The sequence below is a fragment of the Anolis carolinensis genome, chromosome 1 (assembly GCF_035594765.1).
Source record: "Anolis carolinensis isolate JA03-04 chromosome 1, rAnoCar3.1.pri, whole genome shotgun sequence".
NCBI classification, from domain to species: Eukaryota; Metazoa; Chordata; class Lepidosauria; order Squamata; family Dactyloidae; genus Anolis; species Anolis carolinensis.
The window spans coordinates 250,635,124-250,647,501 of record NC_085841.1 but is presented as its reverse complement, the minus strand read 5'-3'; the positions used below and the strand labels follow the sequence as shown (position 1 = coordinate 250,647,501).

The 12,378-nt window shown below is 38.2% G+C and overlaps 1 protein-coding gene across 1 annotated transcript in view; it reads left to right on the top strand.

Moving 5' to 3' along the window:
* The window catches only part of adcy5 (adenylate cyclase 5), a 296,120-nt gene that overhangs the window by 51,615 nt on the left and 232,127 nt on the right, over window positions 1-12,378 (top strand). The window lies entirely within an intron of this gene.

The following is a 12,378-nucleotide window of genomic DNA, read 5'->3' as shown; positions in this document are numbered from 1 at the left end:
GAGTGTACCATCACACTGCTCAAGTAATATAGGCTAGATTGTTGGGTAAGGCCTATCATTGCATTCAGACAACGATGTGTATTATAAGCAAATGATAGTCAAATAGGGTAGCATTTAAACCAGTTTATAAGCAGATAATGGCTAACCAATTAGGGTGACATATTTAGATTCCTTAACCAACTAATTAGGGTGACATATTTAGATTCCTTAACCACTCTTTATAATCCTTTTAAACCATTGCATTAAGAAGTATTCACTTGGGGAAATCATAGAATAATAGAGTTGGAAGAGACCACGTAGTCCAACCCTCTGCCATGCAGGAAAAGGTATTGTATTTCCTCACAATCTGTTACTGGTGGGAGAATTTGAACTCGATTATATAACTCCAGATTAATGGAAGTATTCACAGAGTGATGCCTGGTCCTCTTTCTCTTTCTAAATTTATTTTTTTCCAAGCATCAGGGTTCTCCACATTTGAAGTGACCTCCCCATAGCCTTGCCCTGAATGTTCATCTGATGCAGGCTGTGTATCAAAAATAGTCTGCTGGGCTGTGTCTAAGAAATACTTGAGTTCCTTAATGTCCTTAAGTATCTTGATACGGGCCTCGAGTTGCTGGATCCTTTCTTCCATTAAAGTAGGCAAGCTACCACCTTGGTAGCATTTAGGAAGAGCCTGAAAACTTGGCTCTTCACTCAGGCTTTTGGATAAGAGCGGCCCATCTGTGCGATAAATTCATATCGGTGACCACTTCCTGATCGGTTGTACTTTTGCATTGTTAATTTCTCTGATGTAGCCACAGGGTCCACCCCACTCCATGGTGCTCTCCCACGATCTTATAGCACTTTATCAACTACCTCATGTTAACAAAATTAACTTAGCGCACTTTTGCCAAGTTCATTTTTATGATTCTATTGTTGTGTTTTAATTCATGTTTTACTAATGTTTGCTATTTTATTCTTTTATGTTAGTGTTTAATTCCCGTTTTGCACATGGTTTCTGTTATTTGATGTGTTTTATGTTTGTTATTGTATTTGCCTGGGCTTTGGCCCCATGTAAGCCACCCCGAGTCCCCTCGGGGAGATGGAGGTGGGGTACAAAAATAAAGTTATTATTATTATTATTATTATTATTATTATTATTATTATTATTATTAAAGTAAGCTATTTGCATTTGCTGCAGATGTAGCTCACTAGATGTTCTGTCAAGAAGGTGAACATTCCATGGCCCCTAGATGTGACTAGAACAGCTTGCCCCCACTCCATATCCAGGTGACTCAGGTTACCAAACAAGAACTTTTCACTGAGCTTTGGTCCTCCTTTTCAAAATTCCTCAGTTCTCCTATTCATTATGTTTTCTCAAGATTAGTCTTGGTTAAGTTGCGTGTGCCACGAGGTGCGCACTGCTGGAGCTCAACTTCTGGCTCGCCTCCAGAAAGGTCAGATGATCTAGCTGAAGCTCCACCCCTTGAACACATGGCAGAAGCGCCTTCTCTCAAGCAGAAAGCCAAAGCTCCACTTCCCTTAAGCACATAATTGAATTATGTGTCAAGCTTAAAAATCTTTTCCCCCCCCCCGGTCTTCGATTTATAGAGTTTCTATAGCCGTCAGGTTAGAATTTGTTCCCATGTGAATGCATAGTCCCAGAGTTCTGATTAGAGCCCACAAGATTGCATATATACACAAAAATGCTCTAAGAGCTTCATGATTCATATGTGTCACTGAGCTCTACCTCATATGTTTGTTAATGGTTGTGTAGTTGGCTTGGCTTTGCTTCCCCCCCCCCCCCAACAGTTTAACAGTACAATGATATGTATGTTTACAAGTATTGAGTCCTCTGCTATGTCTTCTGAGGCTAATTCCATAGAAAATGCATTTAGGAGTTCTATCTTAAGAGTCAAAGCTCCTCTTAAAGTTGGATGCAACTGCACAGCTGTAATGAATTTTTATTTAACGATCTATATGGCACAGACACACAAGTAATGAATTGCTTCATGATGGAGAGGTATTGTGAATTTTAGCCACATTGTCACTAAGAAACTGGTCTCCAAGCTGCCACCTTTTTTGTATAGTATATATAAAGAATTGATTTGTGTTATTTTTTGCAGTAGGGCTCTATAAAAATATTACTTTTTGTTATTTTCTCTGTGCTCATTTTGGTAGGGCAACTATCTTGAAAGTTCTGGTATGTTTCGGCTTATGATATTGTGGTTCCTAATCATAGAATCATAGAATAGAGAGTTCCACTGCTGAACAGCTCTCGCAGTGAGGAAGTTCTTCATAATGTTCAGGTGGAATCTCCTTTCCTGTAGTTTGAAGTCATTGTTCCGCATCCTAGTTTCCAGAGCAGCAGAAAACAAGCCTGTTCCTTCTTCCTTATGACATCCTTTAACATATTAATACATGGCTATCATGTCTCCTCTCAACCTTCTCTTCTGCAAGCTAAACATACCCAGTTCTTTAAAACATTCCTCATAGGGCATGGTCCAGACCTTTGATCATTTTTGTTGCCCTCCTCTGAACACCTTCCAGCTTGTAAATGTCTCTTTTAAACTGTGGTGTCCAGAATTGGACACAGTATTCCAAGTGAGGTCTAACTAAAGCCAAACAGAGAGGCACTGTGACTTCCCTTGATCTAGACCAGTGGTTCCCAAACTTATTTGGCCTACCGCCCCCTTTCCAGAAAAAAATATTACTCAGCGCCCCCTGGAAATTATTTTTTAAAATTTTAATAGCAATTAAACAGAAAGATATATGTATTCATGCATATGGCAAATGCACCTGTGGCCATCACCATCCCCCTGGATCGCTGCAGCGCCCACCAGGGGGCGGCAGCGCCCACTTTAGGAATCACTGATCTAGACAATATACTACTTTTGATGCAGCCCAAAATCCCATTGGCTTTTTAGTTGCTGCAGCAGATTGTTTGCTCATGTTCAACTTGTTGTCCACAAAGACTCCCAAGATCTTTTTCACATGTACTGTTGTCAAGCCAGGGGTCACCCATCCTGCATCTGTGCATTTCATTTTTTCTGCCTAAGTGTAGTATCCTACATTTCTCCTTGTTGGAATTTATTTTATTAGTTTTGGCCCAGCTCTCTAATCTGTTAAATCTGTTGAATTCTGATCCTGTCCTCTGGAGTATTAGCTATCCCTCCCAATTTGCTGTGGCATATCTTGGTCAAGAAATGTCATAACTGATGAATCTATGACAGATTGTTTTATTTTAAAATGTTTTAAAATATTTAAAACAAATACTACCAGTCTACGTTTTAAAATAAATTTATCTGCCCAATCATAATCCATGTTGGTTTCTGGTGACCTTTTAAAAAAGGAAAAGAAAGCTTCCCAGCTGTTTAAGGTTTCCCTGTACAGTCACTGGGTGACAACTTTATTCATTGCAAATAGTTATTAAATACAGGTTCTAGCATTTACCTCAGCATGAGTGCATATAACTGATGAATTGTGTGTGTGTGTTTGCAATCATGTGTGGGTGCCAGGAGAGATTCAGAGCACTTCATTAGCTTTGAAGGATGCTACTGAACATTTTGAAACATTCAAAAATCACAGTGTTTTGCACATAAAATGGAAAACAGCATATTTTGTCACAATTGCACAGGCCTCTTCTCCATGGGAAGGCTTTGCACATATAAAAGAGGTTAACCTACAGATGTGCCACCTGAACCTGCAAATGGATGGGGAGCGGAGGGGAGGGGATGCCAAGTGGTATTCTCCCCAAATGTTGTTACTGATGTGGGAGAAAAACACTTGAATAGGAAGAAATTTCATTGATGGAACAGCCTGTCAAGAGTTCCTTACACAAACAAGATTTCTCATTTCTGGTAAGATAGTGAGTACTTTTGGAGGGATTCGATTTTTTGAATTTGTGCAAAATGTTTCTGTGTAAAAGTAGTGTCTTTTTGCATTTTGAAATGCACGTGTGCACACAGACACAGACAGTGAAAGCACAGAAGGACTGACTGGTTAAAAAGACACAAGCAACACAGTGGGTTCTTCCAGTTTGTAAAGATCACTGCAACAAGGAAGCAGATATCATAGTTTCGTCATGTACTTTGTGTCATGTATGTAACTCGCCCAGTTTGTTTAAATTTTTTTCCTGCAAAGGTGAATACGTTCTTAAAACCAATAAGATGTAACTTGACTTTTCAGACTTAACAAGTCTGATAATTTATTCTTGTTTCTGACCATCGCCCATAAAAACAAGACAGGCAAAAATTTATATCCCTATCCTCACCTGTCATACTCTTCTTGCTTCTTAACCTTATTTTCTTCCTATCATTTTTTCTGAGTTATACATTCCTTATCTAAGTTTGTGATGTATGTGGCTACATATATGTGTGTGTGTTTTGACATAACGATTTCCAGTGGAAAATGTGTGTATGGGCTTTTTTCTAAGTGGATTGCTGTGTATTCTTCAAAGGAAGACAATGCAGTGAATTTTGTATTCCATAGAAATGGAATGACACCATGAGTGCAAGGATTTGTACCAACTTTCACATGAGCAGCTTTGTAACAGCCTCAGTGGAGGAACAATTTGTCTTTGTTTAAAGCTCGCATCTTGTGTTTGATTTAATTAGTGGGGCATAGGAACTGTCAGATGAGGTCAAACCTAATGACCCATCTGTTTATATTGCGCCTGGATTAGATACACAAGGCAAGTATACAGGAATGTAGCAGTTGCTGTGTGATGCTTCTCTGCTTGCATGTTTCACTGCACATAAAGGGAACTCTCATTATTGTTCTGACTATGTCCAGTTGAAACAGATGTTGGGCTTCTATGCATGGCTGTGGCACAAATAGATGGTTGCTTGTGGAGCACCTGGATTTCACCTTTTATTCAACACTGGTTGTTAAGTGAAATAATTTTCTTGGTATGTTTGTGTATCTCTCATGCAAACATCCTACCATCTCAGAGAAGTGAGGGCCTTTGTGGTCCACGCATATCTGCATCCGTGTTGTCCATACAAGAAATACCAACTCAAAGTTTGAACTCCTTCACTAAACAGATTGGGGAAGGCTGGATGGTGATAAGAGGTTGAATGACTTACAGCTTAGAAAGACACTGTGGGGAGGGCAAGATTCTGTCATGCCTGGTGGGAATTCCTCCATATATTCATGTATGTGTGTTGTTGGACTCTGATTTATGCCAATGCCAATGCCAATGCCAATTTATGTTTCAGTAAGACATTGAACTGATTTTGTCTCATAAGTCTGTGTCAAACATTGTAAATGCTGGCCATTTATTTTTGAAAACAATGCCCCAGGGTTTCTGTAGATTCCTGCCAGTTGAATATCAGATTGTTGAGCATGCACTGAGCTGACACAATAATGGCTAGAGATAAACAAAATGTTGAAAATACAAAGCAATACAGTAACAGCAGGATATGGGAAGAGGAAGCCCAGGCTAACAACCGCATTTCTAACTTTCTAAAACTGCATTTAGAAAGTCTAAGAACTATGAAAACATAGAATTTTCCTGTTGTGTGGGAAAGGTCATATTGCCTACCACAAAACTTGATTATAACTTTTCACACTTATAAAAGCTGCTGTTTTGTGACCCTTCTGAATACCTACTGACATAGCAGCACATAAAGGTTTCATGTATATTCTTAAAGTATCTTGCAATATGTTATTCAAGAACATGTAACTACAAAATATTTATCCTCAAGTGTAAGATAGTGAGATATTTTCTCTTGATTTCAGGATAATTTTTTATTTTCGAGAACATGTTTGCAGAAATTGCATAAATTAAATTGCTAAGCGTTCCCTTGTTGCATGGCTTTCCAAAACTCAGACATATCAGATGTTGTAATTGATTTGCTTAAAGACATTTTGTGCTGGGGAGGGGGAGGTGGTTCATCTCAAACTCTTGCAGGAGGTAAGAATTCTGGAAGGTTAAAGAAGCTGAGGGAGCTGGTTTCATTGACAGTGAGTAAGTCATCAAGATTTCTTCATACCCCTCTTTCTTCTCCATGTTTCAAAACAAAGAACTGACTTTCAGTAGAGTAGACTAATTAGTAGCAGGGTGCTTGGAGAAGAATGAACTTATTGGGTATTTTTAGGTCTTACACACATAATGATCTAGCATTGGCTGGAAGAATAGCGTGTAATTATGATGGAGGTTTGTGGCAATTGCTCGGTATATCTAGACTGCTGGATTGTACCTTAAATTCATGGTAGGTTGATTCGATTAATTGAAGGAATGAGTTTTTATAAAAGTCATTTAACTTATCAATACAGGGATATTTTAGATGAATATTAATCAAATGTTAGCTTCAGTACCTGAGTATAAGCTGATCATCCCATGGCCTGCTTTATTGGGTTTTCAAATATTAAAAACTCCACCTGATTCTTTACATGTATTGCCATCAAGGGAAACGTTTGATTGTGTTTTGACCTTCATGGTTTAAAAGCTTAAAGCACTTTAATTTCCAATGCTTTCCTATACGTCTTTCATCTGTTTGTTAGGAAAGCTAGAAAATGAATATCAGAGGGAAGTACATAGAATTTAATTAATGGAGTGTTTTGTTTGTGAATAAATATTTAAATATTTAAAAAGTAGTCTTAAATATTTCCATAACCCAAGCCAAATTAAACCATTGAATTAATTACACTGATTGAAAAATTGGGAAGTCAACACATATACATTCTATTTATTCATTAAGTGAATTTTAGCTGGGACTAACAATTAGACTTAGGCTGTAAGCTAAACTTTGGCCTCTATAAGAATCCAGGTTGGATAAAGTGGAATTTGTTATGAAATCTTGTTTTGGATTGCATGCACTTCACACAGTATCTCTGCAGGCTTCCCAATCATCCCAAGTGTTTAAAACATCTTATATAACCAAGGAATACTACTTATTTATAAAAATAAATAAACGCAAGAGTTAAAAAAGCAGACTATCAAATTAAAAAAAATGTATACATTCATTTAGTAACTACATTAAACAATAAATACTATAAATTGCACAATACCTGCCTGCCAGTTTAAAACTTCTTTATGCATGGATATTATACATATACAGTACAACCTGTTATCCCTTGCGGGTTGTACTATATGTGCAGGATGCCAAGATTTGTTATTATCCTTGGTGTGCTGTGAAACCCACTAAAATGCACTGCTTTTAATAGGAATTTCCATAGAATCACCCTGGAGGAACTAGAACATTCCTAGAGGATGGAGGCATACTGTATTGCCTGAAGGACCTAGAAAATTATTAGAAAAGATGTATTTTTTCAGATGCATGTAGGTGAAATCAGGAGTACCAGTCATAGTGGTTACGGGGAAATGAAAAATTCCCCACAACCAGGAGTACCAGTCATGTTGATTATGGGCCTCTGAAAAATCTTGCAAATCTCTTGGGAAGACCCATAAACTCCATGACTAGTTTTTTTATTGTGTCAGAAGTGATTTAAGAACATACTGCAAGTCGCTTCTGGTGTGAGAAAATTGGCCATCTACAGAGACGTTGCCCAGGGGATGCCCGGATGTGTTACCATCCTGCTGCAAGCTAGAGCTGACAGGTGGGAGCTCACCCTGTCTCACAGATTCGAACTGGTAGCCTTCAATTTAGCAACCCAACCTTCAGGCCAGCAGTTCAGCCGGCACAAGGGTTTAACCCATTGCACCACCGTGGCTTCTTCCATGATTGGTACTTTGCTGGAATAAGCAAAGATCACCAGCATTGAAGCAAAGATCCTCTCATCAACTTAACTGGGCTGGCCACATTGTCTCAAGACTTAAGAACGGAAAACAGAATGTCAGTGAACAGCAAAAGAGATTTTGAGGTAAGCTTAAAGCCAACCTTTAAAAATGTGGCATAAAGACCAAGAACTGAGAAGCCTTGACACTTTAGTGTTCTAACTGGAGGTCAGCTGTTACCAACAGTGCTATGGATTTTGAAAAGGCACAGTCCATCGAGGTTGAGAGCCTCCAAAGCTCACTCAGGCGAAAAGCAAGGTTGGTTTGTTGGGAGAGCCCTCAACAACCGTGTGCGTCCGCCATGTTGCCACTACCGGAAGTCCCGGATCTGCAATTATATTATGAGGCGGCCACATTGGCCTGGGTGAAAGACTGGGCCTTCCTAGAGAAAAAGAAAATTCTGGCTTTAGAAGGGGAAGACGGGGGTGGCACAGCTATTTATGGAAAGGGAAAATAAAGGTAGAAAAAAACTTTTAAAACCACTCTGTTAGGGCAGCATTGATAAAAACATGGGATAAGTATAGCAACAGATTACATACAAAAATTCCTATGTGGTAGTCGCCACACGAAGCATACCACAGAAGAATACAAGGAAGATAAAAAGAAAGGATTTGAAATTCAAGAATCATTTTGGGACAAAATTTTACAGATAGACAAAAAATTAACAAAAATATTATACCGACAATTACTTATTTGGGCAACAGAAGAAGCGCAAGTAAAGGACGTGATGGTAAAATGGGCCAGAATAGTTGGACACACTATCAGCATAAGTCAATGGGAGGAGTTATGGATAAAGAAATTAGGGTATGCATATTCAGTGGAGATCAAGGAGAATTGGTATAAAATGTTCTACATGTGGTACTTGACTCCGAAGAAATTGGCATTATATAATAAAGGAAAAACGGATGAGAAGTGTTGGAAATGTGGAAAGAAGACTGGCACTTCCATCCACATGTGGTGGGAGTGCAAAAGGGTAAAAAAAAATTCTGGTACTAAGTGTATAAAAAATGATGAAAATTCTACAAAAACAATTTGAATTAAAACCTGAAATTTTCTTATTGGGAATTACAGATCTACACGTAGATAAAAACACAGATAAACTAATATTTTATTTTATGACTGCGGCTAGAATTATATTAGCACAGAGATGGAAAATTGAGGAAGCTCCCAATACCGAACAATGGAACTCTAAAATATTGGACATTATGAACATGGACATTCTTACACAAAAAATGGCCTAGGACAGAATATCAATTAATAGAACGAATTGGTAACCACTGATAGATTATTTACAAAAAGAAAAAATAAATATGTATATAAAGTTGGATCATTGAGAACCCCAGGGCGATTCTAAAAGGCAAATGTAGTTATCTATACAACTATAAAGGAGAACGTAAAAAGGAAAAAGAAAAAAAAACGCCACAGTACAGACTCTGGAAGTAGTAGGAAAATTATAGCAACTTTGTTTATAGTTTTTTTCAGTTTTTGTTTTTGTTTTTTTTTTTTATTAACCATTCTCTCTCCCTCTCCCTTTCCCCCTTTTTTCTCCTCCTGCTCCTTCCCCTCCCCTCGTATTCCTCGCCTGATCCCCCCTCCTCCTCCCCTTCCCTAACCATCCTTAGCAGTCAATTTGGTTTTTATTGTATCAAGAAAAATGATATATGTGTGTGTGTGTGTGTGTGTGTGTGTGTGTGTGTGTGTGTGTGTGTGTTAAAGAAAATGTAACACTGTTGCTTACAAATCTTGCAATAAAAATGATTTCAAAAAAAACAGAAAGAAAGACATGAATGGAGGGCAAAAGGGAGAAACGTGCCAAGAGGAAGGTGCATTAAGCAAATCCTTGTTGGGACCACCTTCCATCTGGAAATGTACATCCTCACTGTGAAAGACCAAAGGGATCCAGAATTGGTCTCTACAGTCAATTATAGACCCATCGCCAAGACTCTACTTCTGGAAGACAGTCATACTTGACCACAAATAATAGCTTATATGTGATGGGAAACTGAACTGAAACTTTTACACGTTGTCACAGTTGATATATACATACTTACAAAATGTGTATCTTACCAAGGAAGGCCTGGAAGGTGTGCTATGCTTAGAACATCATCATTATGATTCAAAAAGACTGAAAATATTGTAGTGAGTGTAGCAACCAAATGTAATAAATGTAATTTAGAATACCAGAACGGATTATATGGAAGAGTTTTATAAAGCTATTCAATTGGAAATTGCTCTCTAGAGGGGCTGAAATGCCTTCAATGGGCTTTTAATAGTATGCCGTCTTGTTGATTTTTATGTTCTGTTTAATGGGTTTTAAATGGTTTTAATTCTATAGATTAATTTTATTTTAAAATGACATTTTTTTTATTTTTCAAAAATCTATATTGGCTTTAATACATTTGTAAGCTGCCTTAAATTCCAGTTTGGGAGGAAAGGTGGGGCATAAATTAATAAATGAGAATAGTAGCAGTAGTAGTAGTTATTGTCGTAATAATTCATCATGTTATAGGAACCAATATTCCAGACATCCCTAAATGCAATAATGAGCTAAGACGTAAAGTATGGAACAACTGTTGTACAACCCTTATTGGAGAATTAAATGGCTGGAATTTAGAAAGTGTATTTAAAACTCAATATTTATACCTTGTCTTTCTACTGTGATAAGATCCAGCATTATTATTATTATTATTATTATTATTATTATTATTATTATTATTAATAATAATAATAATAATAATAATAATAATAATAATAATTCATTTTTATCTTGCTTTTCTCCCATGGGTGGGATTCAAAACAGCATACAACATATAAAATTCATACAAATACATCCAAATGCAATACATATTCAGTTAAAACACCATATCTCGATATAAAAACCCAATTAACATATCAAATAAAACAACTTTAAAAACTTACAGCAAGCATCATTTAGAGATATCCATAACCTCCGGCCACTGAAGTTATTTGTCAAGTATTTGTCAAGTATTATCAAAATATTTATCAGACTGGCAGTGCCTATTATTATTCATCTGGGAAGGCCTGGCTCCACAAAAAGGTTTTAATTTGCAATCGAAAGGCCAGTAAGGAGGGAGCTGATCGTACCTCATTAAGGAGGGAGCTCCAGAGCCGCGGGGCCACCACTGAAAAGGCTCATTCCCACCAAACGTGCCTGCGATGGTGGTGGGACTGAAAGGCTTCTCCTGGGGGTCTCAGGGCTCAATTGGGTTGGTAGAAGGAGATATGGTTAGCCCCAATACCAGATGGGTGCTGACCCATAGAAGGTGCTCTGTCAGCATATAGAGGAAGCAATGTCAGTCATAGTTGCTTTACAACACCATTTCTCACCCAGGACATGGGAAGGGCAGGAGAAGGCAAAGGAAGAAGTAAATACAGCAGCAGTGCATTAACTGCTTGCATCACAGGCAAGGCCTGGGCACTGTGGAGGTGACTCATGTTGCTGCTGCTTTGCTCAGTTGTCACTCTAGTGCTCTGAATGTGTTGGGACCACAGTCAGATCATATTGTAGTTTATTTGTAGTATTTTCAGTTCTCTTTCCCTTCCTCAGGGCTGGCAAATTGGTAGGAGCGATTTTCCTCTGCCACCACCCGAGTCTGTGTGATCCTTGTCTGTCTGCACTGCAACGCCACTTAAACTCTCATAAAGCCAAAGCTAGAACTGCCACCCTATTGACTGTCTAGCCTCAAAACCAAGCCTTCTTCAAGATTACTTCTTTTTCACTACCATCCCATAATGTTTACCAGGCAACTGATATTGGCAGCTTTGTTCATTTGTGCTTTTAGGTGAAAGTTATTTCTCAAGACTTGCTTCGGTTATTGTTGCAGTCATCTTCTACCTTGGGACCTGCCTTCAACATGTCTCACTGGGAGAATCTCACCAGATTCTCTTTGCAGCACCAGCCAAGGGTGGGACAAGAGGAAATAGTGTTGCTCTTTCCCAGGTTTTTTTTTTTTTTTTTTACTTTCCCCACTCTTATTTGAATGCACTTTCAAGGCTGATGTCCACTTTTAGAAGAAGAAAGGGAACATTAAGCTGTTTGCCACCCCATGATGAAGGGTGCACTGAATAAAAGAGATAGAATGAGAAATCTTCCTGGCCTCCACTGGGCAGGGATCACCACTGGTGCTGTCTTTATGTATTATGTTGAGAATCTCTTTCTTAGTGGCCATGAACAACTGCTACTGTTTTTCCTGGTAGTAGTAGCATTTCATGAATGGAACTTGTTACCTGATCACCATTTCCATAGTTCTGGATTTCTGGATTCCATAGTTCTGGATTCATAGTTCTGGATTTGCCATTACACAGGTAGCTTGGCTTCTTTTGAGAAGACATATTGAAAAGATCTAGAATTCCCACATTTTGTGTGCCTTTGTGGTTTCTTTTGGTAATCTAATCAAGTTAAAGTTAAAGGAAGAATGATAGTTTTACTGCCCCAGTTGATCCTAAGTGCTTCCTTAATCAGTGTTAATGAGTATAAAGTGTCCCTCAAAAATACCAAGTGCCTTAGTAATGAAATTAATTAAATGAAACTTTATTTATTGCCCACCCTATCTCCCCAAAGGGACTCAGGGTGGCTTACAACAAAATAAACACAGTGGCAAACAGTCAGTGTCGACAGAAATATAAAAACAAATCAT